We start from the raw sequence: 20353 nt of genomic DNA on the forward strand, positions 1-20353 counted from the left end.
GTGTCACGGAGACACCGATCGCCACCGAAGGGGGTGAACAGCCATTGGTTATGGCTGTTTACCACGTGATCGGCCATGATGAAGTCACAGCCGATCACAGATGGTCACACCCCGACTGTGTACGGCGCATGCGCGCGAACGTGAGCGCGGTGCGCGTGCACGTCGGTGGTGGCGTGTTCCCCGGGAACACTGCTCGTCACCGATGCTGGTAAACAGCCATTGGCCGGCTGTTTACCCACGTGATCGGCTGTGATCCTGTCATAGCCGATCACTAAAATGTAAACAAACCGCGGTAACAAGATGTTACCGGGTTCTCCTCCTCACACACCGATCGTGTGTGAGGAGGAGATTGCGGTAACATCTCGTTACCGCCTACAGTACACATCAAGCACACTGATTGCCCCCCCAATAAAGAGGACCTGTCACCACCCCTTATAGTACCTGTCAATCACAGTCCATCAGAGTACCTGTCACAGTCCATCAGAGTATTTGAGTACCTGTCACAGTCCATCAGAGTACCTGAGTACCTGTCACAGCCCATCAGAGTACCTGTCAGCCCATCAGAGTACCCGAGTACCTGTCACGGCCCATCAGAGTACCCGAGTACCTGTCACGGCCCATCAGAGTACCCGAGTACCTGTCACGGCCCATCAGAGTACCCGAGTACCTGTCACGGCCCATCAGAGTACCCGAGTACCTGTCACGGTCCATCAGGGTACCCGAGTACCTGTCACGGTCCATCAGGGTACCCGAGTACCTGTCACGGTCCATCAGGGTACCCGAGTACCTGTCACAGTCCATCAGGGTACCCGAGTACCTGTCACAGTCCATCAGAGTACCCGAGTACCTGTCACAGTCCATCAGGGTACTCAAGTACCTGTCACAGTCCATCATGGTACCCGAGTATCTGTCACGGTCCATCAGAGTACCCAAGTACCTGTCACAGCCCATCAAAGTACCCAAGTACCTGTCACAGCCCATCAAAGTACCCAAGTACCTGTCACAGCCCATCAAAGTACCCAAGTACCTGTCACAGCCCATCAAAGTACCCGAGTAGCTGTCACAGCCCATCAAAGTACCTGAGTACCTGTCACGGTTGATCCGAGTACCCGACTATCTGTCACAGCCCATCTGAGTACCCGAGTACCTGTCACAGCCCATCTGAGTACCCGAGTACCTGTCCCAGTCCATCTGAGTACCCGAGTACCTGTCCCAGTCCATCTGAATACCAGAGTACCTGTCCAGGTCCATCTGAGTACCCGAGTACCTGTCACAGTTCATCTGAGTACCCGAGTACCTATCACAGTTCATCTGAGTACCTGTCACAGTTCATCTGAGTACCCGAGTACCTGTCACAGTCCATATGAGTACCTGTCACCACCCTTCAGAGTACCCAAATACCAGTCACCAAGCCATCAGAATACCTGTCACCAGGCCATCAGAGTACCCGAGTACCTGTCACCAGGCCATCAGAGTACCCGAGTACCTGTCACCAGGCCATCAGAGTACCCGAGTACCTGCCACCAGGCCATCAGAGTAACCGAGTACCTGTCACCAGGCCATCAGAGTACCAGAGTACCTATCTCCAGCCCATCAGAGTACCCGAGTACCTATTTGCAGCCCATGTCTCATAGAATATACGTTGAGGTGTTTGCTTTCCAAAATGGGGTCATTTTGTGGGTAATTTCACTGTCCTGGTGGTCCAGGACCTTCAAAAGTGTGATGGGTAGGAATGAAATGAGATGTGTCATTTATGCTCCTAGAACGCCTGAACGTACTACTTCAATGTTTGGCCTCTCTATGTGACCACGCTGTGTAAAAGTCCTACACATGTGGTATCGCTATACTCGGGAAGAGTAGCAGAATGTATTTTGGGGTGTCATTTTTGCTATATACATGCTATGTGTTAGAAATATCTTATAAATTGACAATTTTGTGTAAAATAAAATGCGTTTTAATTTTTTTCCACATATTACAAAAACGTCTGGAAAAAAAATTAACCGTTCAAAAGACTCATTATGCCTCACAGATTATACGTTGGGGTGTTTGCTTTCCAAAATGGGGTCATTTTATGGGAAATTCCATTGTCCTGGTACTCCAGGGCCTTCAAAAATGTAATAGGTGGTTGAGAAATGAGATGCGCCATTTTTGCTCGTAGAACGTCTGAAGGTACTACATCAAAGTTGGTGCTCTGTATGTGGCCAGGCTGTGTAAATGTCTCACACATGTGGTATCGCCATACTCGGGAAGAGTAGAAGAATGTATTTTGGGGTGTAATTTGTTGTATGCATATGCTGTGTGTGAGAAATAACCTGATAATTTGACAATTTTGTAAAAAAAAAATAATAATAATAAAAAATCTTAATTTTGCAAAGAATTGTGGGAAAAAATGACAACTTAAAAAACCTCACCATGCTACTTACTTAATACCTTGGAATGCCTACTTTGTAAAAAGGGGTCATTTGGGGGATATTTGTACTTTCCTGACTTGTTAGTGTCTCAAGAAATGAGATACACCTGATGTACTGAAGGCCTGATCAGATGTGATACATTTTCAGCGACTGGCACCATGGTTTGTAGACTCTATAACTTTCACAAAGACCAAATAATATACACTAGTGTGGGTTATTTTTACCAAAGATAGGTAACAGTATAAATTTTGGCCAAAATTTATGAAGAAAAATTACTAATTAGCAAACATTTATGACAGAAACAAAGAAAAAGGCATTTTTTTCACAAAATTTACGTTTTATTTTATTTATAGCACAAAAAATAAAAACCCACTAGTGATTAAATACCACTAAAAGAAAGCTCTATTTGTGTGGAAAAAAGGACGCAAGTTTCATATGGGTACAGTGTTGGATGACTGAGTAATTGTCATTCAAACTGTGAGAGCGATGAAAGCTGAAAATTGGTCTGGTCAGGAAGGGGGTGTAAGTGCACTGTATTGAGGTGGTTAAACTTTCTTAGATCTGTTATGGGTTTTTTTATTTGTAAGTGATAGCCCCTTAATGTGATAACTTCTTTGTTTGTAAATGTGATCTGTGTTGTAAATTCTGTAACCAAAAATACAGTGCTTAATTGATAATACTGAAATCTAACATTTGCTGCACAAATGAATAAAATAAAATATGCTTAACCAGGTCAACCCATTCCCTCCATCACATGATGCCCACTTAGTACAGCATATAAACAGTCTAACAGTCTGTTATTGTTGAAGGGTCATTGAGATGAAGGTGCAGATGTTTGCTTTGCTGGCATATTTGGAAATAGATCAGTAAGCTGCTAATAGAATGCCAAAGGCTATGACAGATGACTGTGGCTTCTGCAGACCCCTGGGGACAGCAAATCAACATGACCTTGTAATTCTACATATCAGTGATGAGGAGCAGCAGGGTATCTCACAACTCAAGCAAGGGAGAAACAGAAACTTCTAACAGAATAGAATCAATGTGGTTGCACCAGATTTTAATCAGTGTCCCAGGAGGGTCAAATTAAAGGTCAATAAAGAGTCAGGTTTAAGCCTAATTCCATTCCTCCTCAATAATAATCAAACATAAATAGTTATGTCATTGTTTTTACTTTTGGTCCATGTATGACACAACCTCTAGAGAATGTAATGAATGAGCAGTTATATTACTCAATGTACTTCCTAAATATCCAGCCTGAAAGACTTCCTAAATTTAGTGTATATATTTAACCTGTTTCTCTGCTCAAATGCAATAGTTTGTTTCTTGCCTGATTTACAAAATAAAGACTTTAAAAAGGTTGTTAATAACAATGACTGATATATTTATGCTCAGGAACTAAATAAATTTAGAGAGCCCCCACTGGGGAAGCATTTTTGGATTTCAAGCACATAGCTTTAATAATTGATTAATAGAGAAGGTTCAAATTCCCTGCAGATTCTAAATAAATTTAGTATCAAATGGAAATAGCCAAATCTATAAAGCTACTCTGTCACATCCCGAATAAGTCCAAAGAAAGGTCCCTGCAATAAAAGACTCTGAATAAATACCTATACAGCAGGCAAATTAGTACAAACTTCACTATGTTCAAGTTACTCTTTGCAAAATCTTAAATTGTCAAATTGTGCATACCCTGCCGCAAACTTTAGTTCCTCAGACTAGATCCTATATACTGTATTTTCTGGCGTATAAGACTACCTTTTACACTTAAAAAAAATGCCCAAAAATCGGGGGTCATCTTATACACCGGGTATATAATGCTGCCCGATGGATGTCAGCCCCCAAATGTCTGCTAATACTGTATGTGGCTTCAGCTACAAACAGTATACGCCGTTGAGCCAATCCCGGCGAGCAATGTATTCTATTAATGAATACAGAGCCTGCTTGGATTGAAGTAACAACCTCTGTCAATCAGAGCAGGCTACATAGAGTAGCCTGCTAGGATTGGCTTTGAGAGAGAGAGAGAGAGAGAGAGAGAGAGAGAGAGAGAGAGAGAGGCAAGGGCTGATGATGCTACAGCCTCTGCTAATCCAAACAGGCGTTGTATTCATTAAAATAATACACCGCTCACCATACTTCCCTGGGTAAATCCGTTCACTGTTCTACTACTATACATCCTGCTGTTTGCCTTTGAGGTCCCAGGCACCCAAGAGGGACAGGTAAATCTGGGACATATGACAGGGGGTTTATTAAATGCATTTTGGTGGACAATTCCCATAGAATGTAACCCAAAAGTGGTATAGGTTTGGTTAGTGAAAAATTTTACTTTCCAGAGTTGTGGCATTCAATAGATCTCCGTTTGTGTTATTATTGTTTGATTTACTTTATGACATATCACAGCATGGCGAATGAGTAGTTGGCATTCTTGCTTTGTGTTTTTTAATGGTTCTAATGTTTTTTTTAAATGGTGTTGCCTCAGAAGGGGGGTAGTCTTATACCGTGAGTATTGCCCAAAATCTATATTTTCACTTGAAAAATAGGGGGTTGTCTTATACGCCCAGTCGCCTTATATGCCGGCAAATACGGTATTACTATAGGACACAGAAGTACGTCTGCCAAAGGAACCACTGAGCCCAAGCAAGCATCCAACAAGCCCAGATATATTTCAGATGTAAAGACTGTTGAAAGAATACTGCATACATTGAGACCAAACAGAATTAAATGATTAATTCAGACACATTAAAGTCAATATAATGATGCCAAGGCCAAACCCCAACAACAAACAGTGGGTTCCAAAGTAGCAGCACATTCCAAGAACGCAGACAACCTATCCAAAGCTAACAATCAGACAACTTAAAGTAGAACTATAGACAACACCATTTATTTAATATTTTGGATAGAGTAAGGGATGGTTATAACCCTTGTCAAATTTTTTTCCACCATCTATGTCCCATTGCAGAGATTTCTCTTCACTTCCTGTCCCATATCAAAACAGGAAGTGAATGGAAATGCCTTCAAATTAAAGAAATTCCTTGGGGACCCCCAGGTCACAAGAACTGCTGTCCCCATTGGAAGATTTCCACTCTATTACTTTTCTGGGGACAACCCAAAATTGGGATTTTCTTTTACTTTCACCTTCAATGATGATGGTAAACAGAACAAATAGAGAGAATGAATCTCCTTAACGGGGGTACAGACAACAATAAAAACAGACAGGTGTTCTAATCCCTCTGCACTCTATTCAAAATGTAAAAAAAAAAATGTCTTTAGTTACAAATGTGATAAATTCAACTTGCACTCCTTCATACAATAAACCTGAACTAAAATACCATGTATTGTACATCAAATACTTTGACTGTTTTACTTGTGATTATGTCCTGTATATTACATGCTCTGGGTGGATTTACTTTGTTAGTCTGTACACAAAATGCCAAATGTCACATTCCCTGGACTGCTTTACTTTCTACTCTGCACTGTACTAGACATTCTCTATGGTTTTTGTTTTACATTGCTTGCTGTCATGTACATTTTCAGATACAGCTATATGTTCTCTTTAAAAATGTATTGTATTCCTCATCATGCTTTATTCATATATCAAAACATTAATCTGGGCTTTTTGTGCTTCAGAGTCTCAGATCAAAGAAAATACATTTGTAAAGACAAGGTTTACTTACTGTTATAAAAACATGGCTATGACATCATCTGTAATGTAACATGTCTTTATTCTTTATGTTGATGTAACATCATTGCCATCACTATATTTATGGAGTAATTTTCACATGTTCCACTTGTCCATAGTTAGTTGACATGGCTACATGCACTTGGTGTGGCAGATAAGTATTGATTACAGACTCCTTACATTTTTTTCAAATATTGTTTAATTTTCACCCATTTATTTACTATAACTTTTGCTAAATACCGGTAATTTTTCTTTCATAGCTTTTATTTATGAATTAGCAGGACATATCAACCACAGGTGATTTAGCTTTAACTATGGACATTTTCACAGTTAAGGAAATAAGAGTGTCTGGGAATTTCTATGACCACTACATTTAATGCATGTAATAGGTGTCTGAGAGGGGTCTTTGTGTTTGAGAAAATGTGAAAATGTAATATACAATAGTATAGAAATATAAAAAAAAAAGTGCCACTATAAGTATCCAGATATGAGAAACATAAATCAAACACATAAAAGCAAAAAACTGAAACAATGTGTGGCGTCCAATCAGTAGAGTCCAAATATAATAGTTCAAGCTGTAATACCAAATAATATAGATGCAAATGAGGCACTTCTAAAAGAAGTAAAGCTCCATCCACATAAGCCCCTGTTGAAAAGTTGAATGAGAACACCACTTCTGTGCACCTTCAACATCCACACAAATTACACTTACCAGATGGAATTGACTTCCAAGTTACAAGAAATCAAAATGCGCCTGCATCACAGAAAGGCGTGTAGCTCCACAGCAGCATAGGGTCCATGCACTCCAATACCACTCACTATGAAGGCCATAAAAAGATAGCACAACCCCCCCCCCCAAATGACCACATTTTGAAAAATAGACACCGCAAGCTATTTGCTGATGAGCATGTTGAGTCCATGGAATATTTTATATTTTTCCACAAATTGTGGGAAATTAATTTTTTATTTTTTTTCACAAAGTTGTCACTAAATGATCTATTGCTCAATCATGCCAATGGGCATATGTGAAATTACACCCCAAAATACATTCTGCTGCTTTTCCTGAATATGGGGATACCACATGTGTGAGAATTTTTGGGAGCCTAGTCGTGTACAGGACCCTGTAAACCAATCATCGCCTTCAGGTTTTCTAAGGGCGTAAAATGGTGATTTCACTTCCTCACTACCTATCACAGTTACGGAGGCCATGAAATGCCCAGATAGTACAAACTCCCCAAATGATCCGATTTTGGAAAGTAGACACTTAAAGCTATTTGCTGAGAGGCATGTTGAGTATTTTGCAGATCTCGCTTTTTGTCACAAAGTTTTGAAACTTTGAAAAAATAAAAAATAAATTATTTTCTTTCTTCATTTAAAAATATATGAGATCTGCAAAATACTCATCATGCCTCTTAGCAAATACCTTGGGGTGTCTACTTTTCAAAATGGGGTCATTTGGTGAGGGGGGGGGGGGTTGTGCTATCTGGACATTTCCGTAACTGTGATAGGTAGTGAGGAGTAAAATCACAATTTTACACCTTTAGAAAGTCTGAAGGCGGTGCTTGGTTTCTGGGGTCCTGTACACGGCTAGGCTCCAAAAAAGTCTCACTCATGTGGTATCTTCTTACACAGGAGAAGCAGCAGAATGTATTTTGGGGTCTAATTCCACATATAACCATGCCATGTTTGAACAATATATCATTTAGTGACAACTTTGTGTAAAAAAAAAAAATACCTCTTCCCGAAACTTGTGGCAAAATATCAGATATTTCATGGATACAACATGCCTCTCAACAAAAAGCTTGAAGTGTCTTCTTTACAAATCGGGATCATTTGTAGTGAGTTTCTGCTATATTGACATTGCAGGGCCTCTGAAACTGTGATAGGTAGTGAGGAAGTAAAATCACCATTTTACGCCCTTAGCAAATCTGAAGGCAGTGATTGGTTTTCGGGGTCCTGCACATGGCTAGGCTCCCAAAAAGTCTCACAAATGTGATATCTCCGTACTCAGGAGAAGTAGCAGAATTTTGGGGTGTAAATTCACAGATTCTCTTGCCATGTTTTAGCAATAGATCATTTGGTGACAACTTTGTGCAAAAAAAAAAAATGTTTAAATTTCCCACAACTTGTGACAAAATATAAAATATTCCATGGACTCACCATGCCTGTCATCATATAGCTTGGGGTGTCTACTTTACAAAATGGGGCCATTTGGGGGGGGGGGGGGGGGGTTGTGCTATCTTGACATTTTATGGCCTTCACAACTGTGATAGGTAGTGAGGAGTGAATTCAAACATTTACACCCTTAGAAATCCTGAAGGCAGCGATTGGTTTTCGGGTCCTGTACATGTCTAGGCTCCTAAAAAGTCTCACACATGAGATATCTCTGTACTCAGGAAAAGCGGCAGAATCTATTTTAGGGTGTAATTCCACAAAATATAAAATATTTCATGGACTCAACATGCCTATCATAAAATAGCTTGGGGTGTCTACTTTCCAAAAAGGGGTCATTTGGGGGGGGGGGGGGGGTTGAATTTTTCTGGCATTTTGTGCACAACATTTAGAAGCTTATGTCACACATCACCCACTCTTCTAACCACTTGAAGACAAAGCCCATTCTGACACTTTTTGTTTACATGAAAAAATATTATTTTTTTTGCAAGAAAATGACTTTGAACCCCCAAATATTATATGTTTTTTTTTTTTTTTTAAAGCAAAGGCCCTACAGATAAAAATGGTGGGTAATAGAGAAAAAGTGTCAGCAAGGTCTGTTTTGCATAAGGCACCTCATCCCAGAAAATCAGTAAAAAAAATGCGAGTAAGCTATCTGTAGAGATTTCCTTCAATTATTGGTCTGTCCTATTCCCCGAGGGAAACCAATGGTTTGGCGAAACATATAGGGAAGACTTGACCTGTAAATTGTACCAAAGGCCGTGTATCAACCTGGCCCTTCACTACTTGTGTATCGCTCCCTGAAACCTTATTGTTTTTATTATCCTTATTCTGTAATTATTTCTGATGTAATAAAATACATATTTTTTTATAATATTGTTGTATATGCAAATTTGCTTGGCACCATAATAATCCCTTCCCTTACTCCCATTTAAAAAAAATGGTGGGTGTTGCAATTTTTTTTCTTCCACAGTATTTGCGCAGCAATTTTTAAAACGCAATTATCACACTTTTTTTCATTTTAATGCACTAAAACACACTATATTGCCCAAATGTTTGATGGGATAAAAAAAGATGTTCTTAGGCTGACTACATGGATACCAAACACAACATGCTTTAAAATTGCGCACAGATGTGCAGCGGCGACAAACTACATGCATATTTAAAAGCCTTTAAAAGAATTTACAGGTTACCATTTTAGATTTACATAGGAGGTCTACTGCTAAAATTTCTGCCCTCGATCTGACCTTCGCGGTGATACCTCACATGCATGGTGCAATTGCTGTTTACATATGACACCAGACCGACGTTTGCGTTGACCTTTTTTTGCTTTTTTATTATATTTTTTAATTGTTCCTTTCATTTTTTTTTATATCATTTTATTGTTATCTCAGGGAATGTAAATAACTATTTTTTGAAAAAAATTGGGGTCTACTAGACCCTAGATCTCTCCTCTGCCTTCAAAGCACCTGACCACACCAAGATCGGTGTGATAAAATGCCTTGCCAATTTCCCAATGGAGCTGTTTATATCCAGCGAAACCTAAGTCATGAAATTCTCATAGCTTCCAGTTTCTTAGGCCATAGAGAAGATTTCTAGCTGTTATGGTCTCTGATCAGTTCTATGGTCAGCTGGTGGAAACACCAGCTGCATTCTCAGGTTCCCTGTTGGGACAGGAGAGCCAGAGAAAACCATGTAAGAAGGTGGGTGGGGGGATGTTCCCTCCCACTGCTTATAAAAAGCAAAAAGCAGGCTAGAGGCTAATTAGCCACTAGGATTGCTTTTACATGAAAGCCGACCACTGGCTGAAATGAATGATATCAGGATGATACCTAAACTTGCAGGAATCATTCATCATAGTATAACCACTCAAAGTCCAGCAACATACCAGTACGTTGCTGGTCCTTGTTGGGCATACTGCTCTTCAACCACCCACTTCTAATGATGGGTATACATGCACCATTTTTTTCTTTAACTGTGGTGGTGAAATCGCTTCCTACAGCACTGGAGTCACTGATTTACGTATCGTGGGAGCACACACTGTTGCTGTCTAGATACATAACCCTGTGATGCAGCTGAATGGCGTACCTGCTAAGCAAAATGATGGTTAACAATAAAACAAACATTACAGTATAACATACCATACCTGAAAAGCAAATGCAATAAAACATAGTAAAAATAAAACAGAGAGAGAATTATAGATATAGAACAATAGTGAGTGAACAGTGTGGGGACAGTAGAGAGCAAACGTTAGAGAGAGAACAAGAGAGGAGGGGGGAGAAGAAAAATACAACCACAACTATTTTTTTTTTGTGTGTGTTTTTCTGTGTGGGTGTTTTTTTTTTTTCACTTTTTTCACTTTTCTAAAAACTGTAAAAAAACTGTAAGCTGAATGTTGCAGACCCTGTGTACGTGTGTTTAGGACTGTGTGGTTCTGTACCCTATGCTAATACTCAACTAGTGTGTGGTAGCGTTGGAAACAGTCACCAATGTAAAGACCAGGTTGGATTAGGACAGGAGGGACAATAAAAGCGGATGTCACGCCTATATCCGCACTTTATACAGACACGTCACCTTCTTTGGGGGTTTCTTTGGGTAGGGGTACCAGAGAGGACATGCGGAAAATGCCTTTCATGCGGCCGGCTTACTGCATTTGCGTTGGGAAGTTGGGCCACAGCACCATCTGGAAACAGAAGGGCTGTGATGATCTCCCCCTGGAATTTAAGGAAGGATCCAGTTCAACCTGAAGCTTTGTATAACACAAAAGCATTCAGCAGAGCCAATTGAAATAAATATACAGACACTTTTTTGTACAAGCATCTGGTCTTACGGGCAAATAGGTATGGTGCCAACAACTGGCCGTTGAGGTCCACCCCTCCCATATTAAGGTTATATTCATGGATACAGAGGGGTTTCACCACAACACAAGTCGCTGTAGGAATTTGGACTGTTGTGTCTGCGTGAAGGGAGGACAGAACGAAAACATTCTTATTATCCTTCCATTTCAGAGTGAGCAAATTATTACATCTCAAGCAGGCTCTCTCTACCAGCCCAGATTCTCAGACGGGAATCTACAACCCACTGGGGAAAGCCCCGGAGATAAGATCGCACAGTGCCACATGCACCAATTTCATGATCAAACAAGTGACTAAAAAGTTGCTTGTGTAATAATTGTCCACATACAAGTAGTACCCCTTTCCAAATAAGGGTGACACCAAGTCCCAGACAATCTTACCAGCGCTCCCTATGTAGTCTGGGCAGTTCTCCGGCTCTACCTAACTATCTCTTCCCTCGTAAACCATAAAACTATATGTATAGCCTGTGGCCCTGTCACAGAGCTTATACATCTTGACCCCATATCTGGCATGCTTGCTGGGACGATATTGTTTGAATGACAAGTGGCCAGAAAACGTAATCAGGGACTCATCAACGCAGAAAACTTGATGGGGAGTAAACAAGGCTGCAAAGCGTTGTTTGAAGTGGTTTATGAGGGGCCGAATTTTGCAGAGCCGATCAAATTCAAGGTCACCCCGAGGACAAAAGAGTTAATTATCGTTGAAGTGGTCATGGAGGCAGAGAACACGGGCATATGGTGAATTAGGTTAGTGGACCAATATGACCGCAACTCACTCTTTTTAGTTATGCCCATGAAAACCAGCGAATAAAAATCAAGTGACGTAAAATCAACTGTTTCCACCTGAATTCGAGGTTGGCCAGTGAATGGGGGAAGTATGGGTGCTGCAGAAGTGGTAGGCTCCCAAATAGGATTGGCGAATACAGCAGAAAGGGCACTATTGGCTTGACGGTCCTGTCTTTGTCTTCTTCTTGGTAGCAGCGGGACTCTACTCCTGCTAGCCTTCTTGCCAGCTTGAACTGCACTTATGGGATTCGCTGCATCACCACGAGATACTGCAGTGCTGGATGTACAACCAGGATGTTATAGGCTGCTGGTGCTTGCCAGTTCACCAGAAGGATGAGCGGCGTTAGCACTGGTTCTCTGCTACATACGAGGGACCTGCGGTTCTTGCACCTCAACGCCAGCAGAAGAATGGGGTCTGGTACACCTGACCTTGGCAGGGACCACAACTCCATCGTCAGAGCTATCTGTAAGGGTGCCGTGGCTGTCTACCTGTTCGTATCCTGAGCCTGAATCTGACAGATGAGTGACTTCCTCTTCACTATCTGTCATGCTCAGAAACATGTAGGTCGCTTCACTAGTGTACCTTCGATTTGACATTTTGGTCTCTAAATTTACTGGTACACTAGTGAGACTCACAAGAAAAAAAGCACCTGGCTATGAGCGTCTGATACAAATGCTACCAAAAAAACTGTTAGCGTTCGCAGGGATCAGGCCTGACTCTGCGAACGCTGCAGTTATGTGTGTTGTGTTTTGTAAGTGATAGTGATCGACTGATACTGTACTTGGGTGGGTTGGGCTGGTGCTGGGCAGAGGAGCTAAACGTAGGTGCTAGCAGGTATCTGGGCTGAACCCGCTAACACTACATTTTTGGGAAACCTAAACTGCTGGGGACACTAATATAGTTCTAATCAGATCAGATATCGATCCGTTCAGACACTATACTACTAAGGGAGGCGTATGGTGCTTGCGTGGGTGTTAGCATTACTGGTACTAATCTGACACTGTCTGGGGTTATGCAGACTCTATCTGACGCTAAAACCTAACTTTGATCACCAGCCGGGTGATCGGGATTAAACCTTTATTGGGAAAAATACAGTGGGTGCCCTGACGCTATAAAAAATAAACTAGCTAAACTGTGTCACCTGTGACACTTATACAGTGATCACTGGTGACAGGGGGTAATCAAGGGGTTAAACCTTTATTGGGGGGGTTGGGGGAGTCCCTAGACCTATCTGGGCCTAAGACTAATTAACCTAACACTGATTTTTGTCACTAATGACACCCTTACAGCGATCAAAAAAAGATCTGAATGCTTTACTCGGGTGACACAGCGACAGGTGGTGAAGGGGTTAACTGGGGGGGGGGGGGGGTGATCGGGTGGTGAAATATGTGCATACGCGACCTGGTGTCAGTGTAGTGTTGGTGCACTTACTATTAGATGTTATTTCTCCTCGGTCAGGAACAGAAAAGACCAACACGAGGAGAGATGACATCACTTCCCCTGTCAGTACCGTAGTATGGTGGTGAGTGGCCTACCCGTGCCATTCTGCCGCAGTAAAACTGCGGCGGCTGCTCGGGAACAGGTTAATCTTATTTTATAAATACTGTGTCAGGGCTGGGCTCAGCCCTTTGTTCTCTGAGCTGGCCGCTCAGCTGTTGGTTAATTGCCAGCTCCCATCTCTCCACAGTGACTCACCTGTTCTTAATATCCTGTTCGTCAGTCCTGCCTACTTAAGCCATCCAGTCCAATTGATCTCTGCCTTCGCCTTGGTCACATCTCTGGAGACACTCTCCTGTGTTCCTGTTAAAGACTTGCTGGGATGACATTCCTTCTGGCTCCAGATCCTGCTTGCTGTTCTACTAGGCTCATCTCTGGCTCCCTGGCGTTTTGGCTTGTCTGACTATCCGTTCCGGTTCCTGAAATCTGGCTATGTTTTAACTATGTTTAGTCTGTTTACCTTTTTTTATTATTATTAAACAAGTGTGATTTCACTGTACTCCTGTCTCAGTCTAATTCATGGTTTCTCACATACTGGTGGGAAATGTTTTTACACTATAAGGGTCTGTTTTGCCTGAGCTTTGGAATGATGAATATGGCATGAGTAATAGTGATGGAGATGGATTGAGGTCCAGGGTGATTCCTGCTGTGGAGAACACCTATGTCTATACCAACCTGGTTAAAGGAAAAATAGTGCTATTTGAGGTGAGAATATATCCATATGTCAGTGGTGGGATGAGCACTACATTTGGTGGATTTATTAAAGCATACACAGGGATCACACAGTAATCAATCAATGATTTGAAGATCATGAATCCAACTAAAGGATTGGCACATTGTTATGTTACATTGAGAATATAATGTGTTTTTGGGAATAACTGACACAGAGGAGGTTGCACAAATTAAATTGACCGATTTACCAGAAAAATAATTATTTGGAAAGAAGAACGCTTACACAGCGATTGCTGTTTATTGCACAAACTTTGCTATTAGTGTGTTGGAACATTATCAACAGAGGAAAACATAAATATAAATTGATTGAGCGACAGAAGAATGATTTTTCAGAATCTCAGACACTAATAGTGCTATTTTGATTGTATTGCACAGTTTTGTTTTATTTTGCGTTATTTTGCATTGTGGCATTCACATTGAATCACAGGTTACCAGTTTAAAGTTAAATAGAAAGTCTGGCACTAGTTCGCAGTGATACCTCACATGTGTGGTGTGATTACCATTTACATATGTGTGTGACCTACGTATGTGTTTGAATTTGTGCATTATTTTTATTATTTTATTTACATATATTTTTAGACTTTTTTTTTTATACTGCCAACTGTCTTTCTTGAGAGATCTTGGGTTTATTGTAAACAACAAATCAAGACCAGAAGTGACAAAATCTTCATTTCTTTTGGTTTTATTTGTCACACAGCAGGGCAGGGTATGGATGTACCTTCTTTTCTTCTGTACTCTGCCAGCCCGACTGTACTACAGAGCCCAGAACAGCAGTGGGTGGCAGTGGGGAAGGGATTCCATTCCAAACCCTCTAATGCCGCGTACACACGAGCGGACTTTTCAACATCCAAAGTCCGACGGACTGAGTCCGTCAGACTATTCGATCGTGTGTGGGCTGCAACGGACTTTAGCTTCGCAAAAGTCTGACGGACTTTAGAAATGGAGCATGCTTCAAATTTTCCCGACGGAACTCCGCCGGACCCGGTCCCCTTCGAAAAATCCGCTCGTGTGTATGCTACTCCGACGGACTAAAACCGACGCTAGGGCAGCTATTGGCTACTGGCTATGAACTTCCTTATTCGAGTCGGGTCTTACGTCATCACGTTCGAATCCGTCGGAGTTTAGTGTGATCGTGTGTGGCCAAGTCCGTTCGGCCGAAATGTCTGTCAGAACTCCATCGGAACTCCGGCGGAACTCCTTTGGAAGTCTGTCGGACATAAGTCCTCTCGTGTGTACGGGGCTTAAAAGTTATAGGGGAGCTATATAGCAGCTTGGATGACGTTTACATTAAAAAGCATCACTGCAATGCCATGATCATTAATGCAGCTTTGATCCTGGTAAATAAAACAAAAAAGGATGTAGGGAGCGAGAGCGCCACTGTCTAAGCATAGCAAATATAAATGATACAGATAAATTAGCATATCAGTAGAAGATCTGTGGGGCATCAAACAGATGGCAACATCTTCAGTTTCTCAAATGGGCATGAAAAAATCCAAAAACCAAAAACAAGACAGCAACACTCTCAGTGTAGTATTTAATAAAAACTGAGAAAAAGAAGGATGTACGCTATTGCACTCATATGTAGTATGTAGAACACAGGCATTAATCAAGATCAAAAGCAGGTGGCATCTTTCTACTGGTTCCAACTGGGAAGCACATGGAGGATGAATAGGGGGGTTCTAATGGTGGATGGCCTCAAAACAGAAACAAAGCAAGATGGCCAAAGTAAAATAAAATGAAAACAAAGAGAGAGCATGCCAATCTCATTGTAGTATTTATTAAGAACCATTAAAATAAGGAGTATACAGTATTGCACTCATATGTGATAAGTTGAAACACAGGCATTGCCTAAAGGTTTTAGCAGGTGGCATCTTTCTATTAGTCCCAATGGAGAAGAACATAGGGGGTGCACAAAGCACTTCTACTTGTGGATGGCCTGGACAGGAAGCAATGTAGCATGAACCAGAAACAGAAAGAGACAGCAACAGGTGTATAGATGGTAGATAAGGAAACTGAAGGCACTTTAACCACTTCAGCCCCGGACCAATTTTCAGCCTAAGGACCAGAGGTCTTTTTACAATTTCACACTGCACTGTTTTAACTGGTAATTGCGCGGTCATGCAATATTAAACCCAAACAAAATTTGCGTCCTTTTCTTCCCACAAATAGAGCTTTCTTTTGATGGTATTTGATTGCCTCTGCGATTTTTATTTTTTGCGATATAAATGGAAAAAGACCGCAAATTTTGAGAAAAAAATATATTTTCTACTTTTTGTTATAAGAAAAATCAAACAAACTCAATTTTAGTCATACATTTAGGGCAAAATTTATTCAGCCACATGTCTTTAGTAAAAAAAATGTCAATAAGCTTAAATTTATTGGTTTGCGCAAAAGTTATAGCGTCTAAAAACTAGAATACATTTTCTGGAATTTACACAGCTTTTAATTTACGACTGCCTATCTCATTTCTTGAGGTGCTAAAATGGCAGGGCAGTACAAACCCCCCCAAATGACCCCATTTTGGAAAATAGACACCCCAAGGAAATTGCTGAGGGGCATGTTGAGCCCATTGAATATTTTTTTTTGTCCCAAGTGATTGAATAATGACACAAAAAAAAAAAGTTTACAAAAAGTTGTCACTAAATGATATATTGCTCACACATGCCATAGTTATATGTGGAATTGCACCCCAAAATATATTTTGCTGCTTATCCTGAGTACGGGGATACCACATATGTGGGACTTTTTGGGAGTCTAGCTGCGTACGCCCCCCCCGAAAACCAATCACTGCCTTCAGGGTTTCTAAGAGTGCAAATTTTTGATTTCACTCCTCACTACCTATCACAGTTTCGAAGGCCATAAAATGCCAAAATAGCACAAACCCCCCCCCCCCCCAAATGACCCCATTTTGGAAAGTAGACACCCCAAGCTATTTACTGAGAGGCATGTTGAGTCCATGAAATATTTTATATTTTGCCGCAAGTTGCAGGAATATTACAATTTATTTATTTTTTGCACAAAGTTGTCACTAAATGATATATTGCTCACACATGCTATAGGCATAAGTCAAATTACACCCCAAAATAAATTCTGCTGCTTCTCCCGAGTACGGGGATACTACATGTGGCAGACTTTTTGGGAGCCTAGCCACGTACGGGACCCTGAAAACCAAGCACTGCCTTCCGGATTTAAATTTAAAACGCTACCAAAAAAAAAAACTGTCAGGCCTGACTCTGCGATCGCTGCAGTTATGTGTTTAGTGTTTTGTAAGTGACAGTGATTGATCAATACTGCACTTGGGTGGGCTGGGCGGAGGGGCAAAACGCAGGTGCTAGCAGGTATCTGGGCTGATCCTGCAAACAATGCGTTTTTTTGGAACCCTAAACTGCTGGGGACGCTAGTATAGATCTGATCAGATCAGATATTGATCTGTTCAGATTCTATACCACTATGCTTTGCGCGTGGGTGTTAGCGGTACTGGCACTAACCTAGCGCTGCCTGGGGAGACGCAGACCCTGACCCTAAAACCTAATTGATATCACCCGCCGGGTGATCAGGGGGTTAAACCTTTATTGGGTAATAAATTATGGGTGCCCTGATGCTATAAAAAGCAAACTAACCAGAGTCACCTGTAACACTTATACGGTGATCACTGGTGAAAGGGTTAACTAGGGGCAATCAGGGGGTTCAAATTTTTATTAGGTAGTATATGGGGGTCCCTGGCGCTATATAAAAACCTGACGGGGAACCTAAATAACTAACTGGCTAACCAGCGTCACCAGTGACACTTATACGGTGATCGCTGGTGAAAGGGTTAACTAGGGGCAATCAGGGGGTTAAAACCATTATTGGGTAGTATATCGGGGTACCTAGCGCTATAAAAACCTGGCGGTGAACCTAAAAAAATAACTAGCTACCTAGCGACACTAGCGACACTAATGCAGCAATCAGAAAAATGATCGCTTAGTGACACTGGCAAAAGGGGGTGAAAGGGTTAACTCTAGGGGCAATCAAGGGGTTAAACCTTTATTGGGGGGTGGTAGGGGGCTACCCTGGACCTAACACTAACTGCCCTGACAGTTTTTACTGTCACAACTGACACTGAATGCAGTGATCAGTAAATAAATGATCACTGCAATCAGTGACACTGTGACTGGGGGGGGGGGGGGGGCGATAGGGGGGTGATCGGGGGGGGGGGTTGTGTGCCTGTGTGTGCCTACGTGTTAGTGTAGTGTTGGTGCACACTTACTTTCACTTCTCCTCGTAGTCCGGTCAAAAAGACCGCCCCGAGGAGAATGACATCACTTCCTCCCTGCCTGTGTTTACTATACACAGTGGGAGGAAGCTTCTCATTCGCCAGGAGCAATCGAGAAGGGATGGCCAGAAACCAACGGCCATCCCCTCATCCCGGATCGCTCCTGAAGCGAAACGGACCGCCGCATCCAGCGGGAGGGGGTCCGATCGGACCCCCCACCCGCTGGAAGGCAAGCACGTACATGTACGTGCTTGTGCCTGTACATGCCATTCTGATGACGCACATTGGCATGTGGCGGTCCTTCAGTGGTTAAAGTGCAGCATAAAAACATTTACAAGATCTAAGATAAAAGTCGGCATGTCAGTCAGCATAGTAACATCCTTGCACAATGCTTCACCTCTATGGGGAGAAAAGCTGACCAGCAGCTGTATCCAAGTGGGGGAAGCGAGGAGGCAAGATGGCCATCCGGCTTCCAGAACCATGCTGGAATGCACGGAACAGGAAGTGACGTTGGGCAGTAACGTGTTTTGGAGCATTCGTGGATCGCTCCTTCGTCAGGCCTATGCCTCTGTATTCAATGTTGGCTTATAAGCAACCTGGGGGGAGGAGAAAGGGAAGGGCTAGGGGCTCTATGGGTGGGGATGGAGTACGTGTCATCTACGGAGCCAGCTAAAAGTAATATTAATATAATGACAAGTCTAAACTGTGACAGCGATTGCTGTACATATACAGCGATACAACAATAAATGAATACATGACTAATCTTATTTAAGGGTGCTTCCAGATTTCAAAAAGCCCCCCCTTCTGAACTTGCATTGTTTAGGAGATATTCACACTGCATGCAGCCGATGATGTCACTGGCGCATGCGCTCTGAAGGGACAGCATGCCCATGCTGTCCCTTCAGAGCTCCGTGCCATAGTCCGTGACTCCAATGCACAAGCGTGGAAGTGACATCATCGCAGATTGGCCAATCAGACGGCCGCATCATGCGAACCCAAAAGGAAGACCAGGTAAAGATGGAAGCCCTGTCAGCAGTGACAGCATTCTGCTGGAGGGCTTTGTTCTAAGGTAAGTATTTCTAAGGTAAGTATTTCATAATGTGCTAGTATGCATTGCATACAGTAAAAGCACATTATGTCATTGTCTTGCAGGCGCTTTACAAAAACTGCGGTTTAATACCGCTTTAATTTGCTTTTGTCCTGGTGTCACAAAGGTACAAGTTAGAAACAGCTTTTTGTTACACTGAAACATTCTAGTTAGATTTCCAAACAAGTTTAGCCCTTTTAGTTCTGGTTTTATTTTCTCTTTGCTATACTAAGGGCTATTTTACTCTTGGGATTCGGAGCCCTTCGATATGCGAATGTGGTTTACCAAGGAAAAGAGGCTCACAATATGGAACAGTGCTTCACAAAAATTCTTTCCATTGTTTTTAATGTACTGTGCAATTGGGTGATGAATCAAATCTGATTTTCGTTGGGACATTTATTTCTTTTTCCCTAAAAGTACCTTCAATGCACAACTGGGAGGCTCCCTCCACATCACTTTTGGTGTATCCCTTTTCTACACATTTCTTCTTCAGGATGTTACTTTGTGTGATATCATTTTCTTTTCTAGTACAGTTTCAGCGTAGTCTACATAATTGACTTTTAGGGATATTTTAATTCCACCAGGGGTATGTACATATGAGTTCCCTGATGTGGGTTTGAAATTGCTGGTGGGAATAATCTGATTCCCTTTCAAAGTAACCACTAAATCTTAAAATAGGAAAAAAGGAAGTATGGAGGTAAATGGACCAGCCCAGATTATCACAATATCTTTAATGTGTCTGCCAATGTAGATGATATTTTGGGCAAATGGATTGTTGTTAAACACATGATGGCATTCCCACAGACCCATAGCTAGATTGGTATAGCATGGTGCAAAAGTTGTACCTATAGAAGTCCCCTTAATCTGTAAATAATATTTGTT

The sequence above is a fragment of the Lithobates pipiens genome, unplaced genomic scaffold (assembly GCF_037356315.1).
Source record: "Lithobates pipiens isolate NorthernLeopardFrog02 unplaced genomic scaffold, aLitPip1_a1.2 Scaffold_22, whole genome shotgun sequence".
Taxonomy (NCBI): Eukaryota; Metazoa; Chordata; class Amphibia; order Anura; family Ranidae; genus Lithobates; species Lithobates pipiens.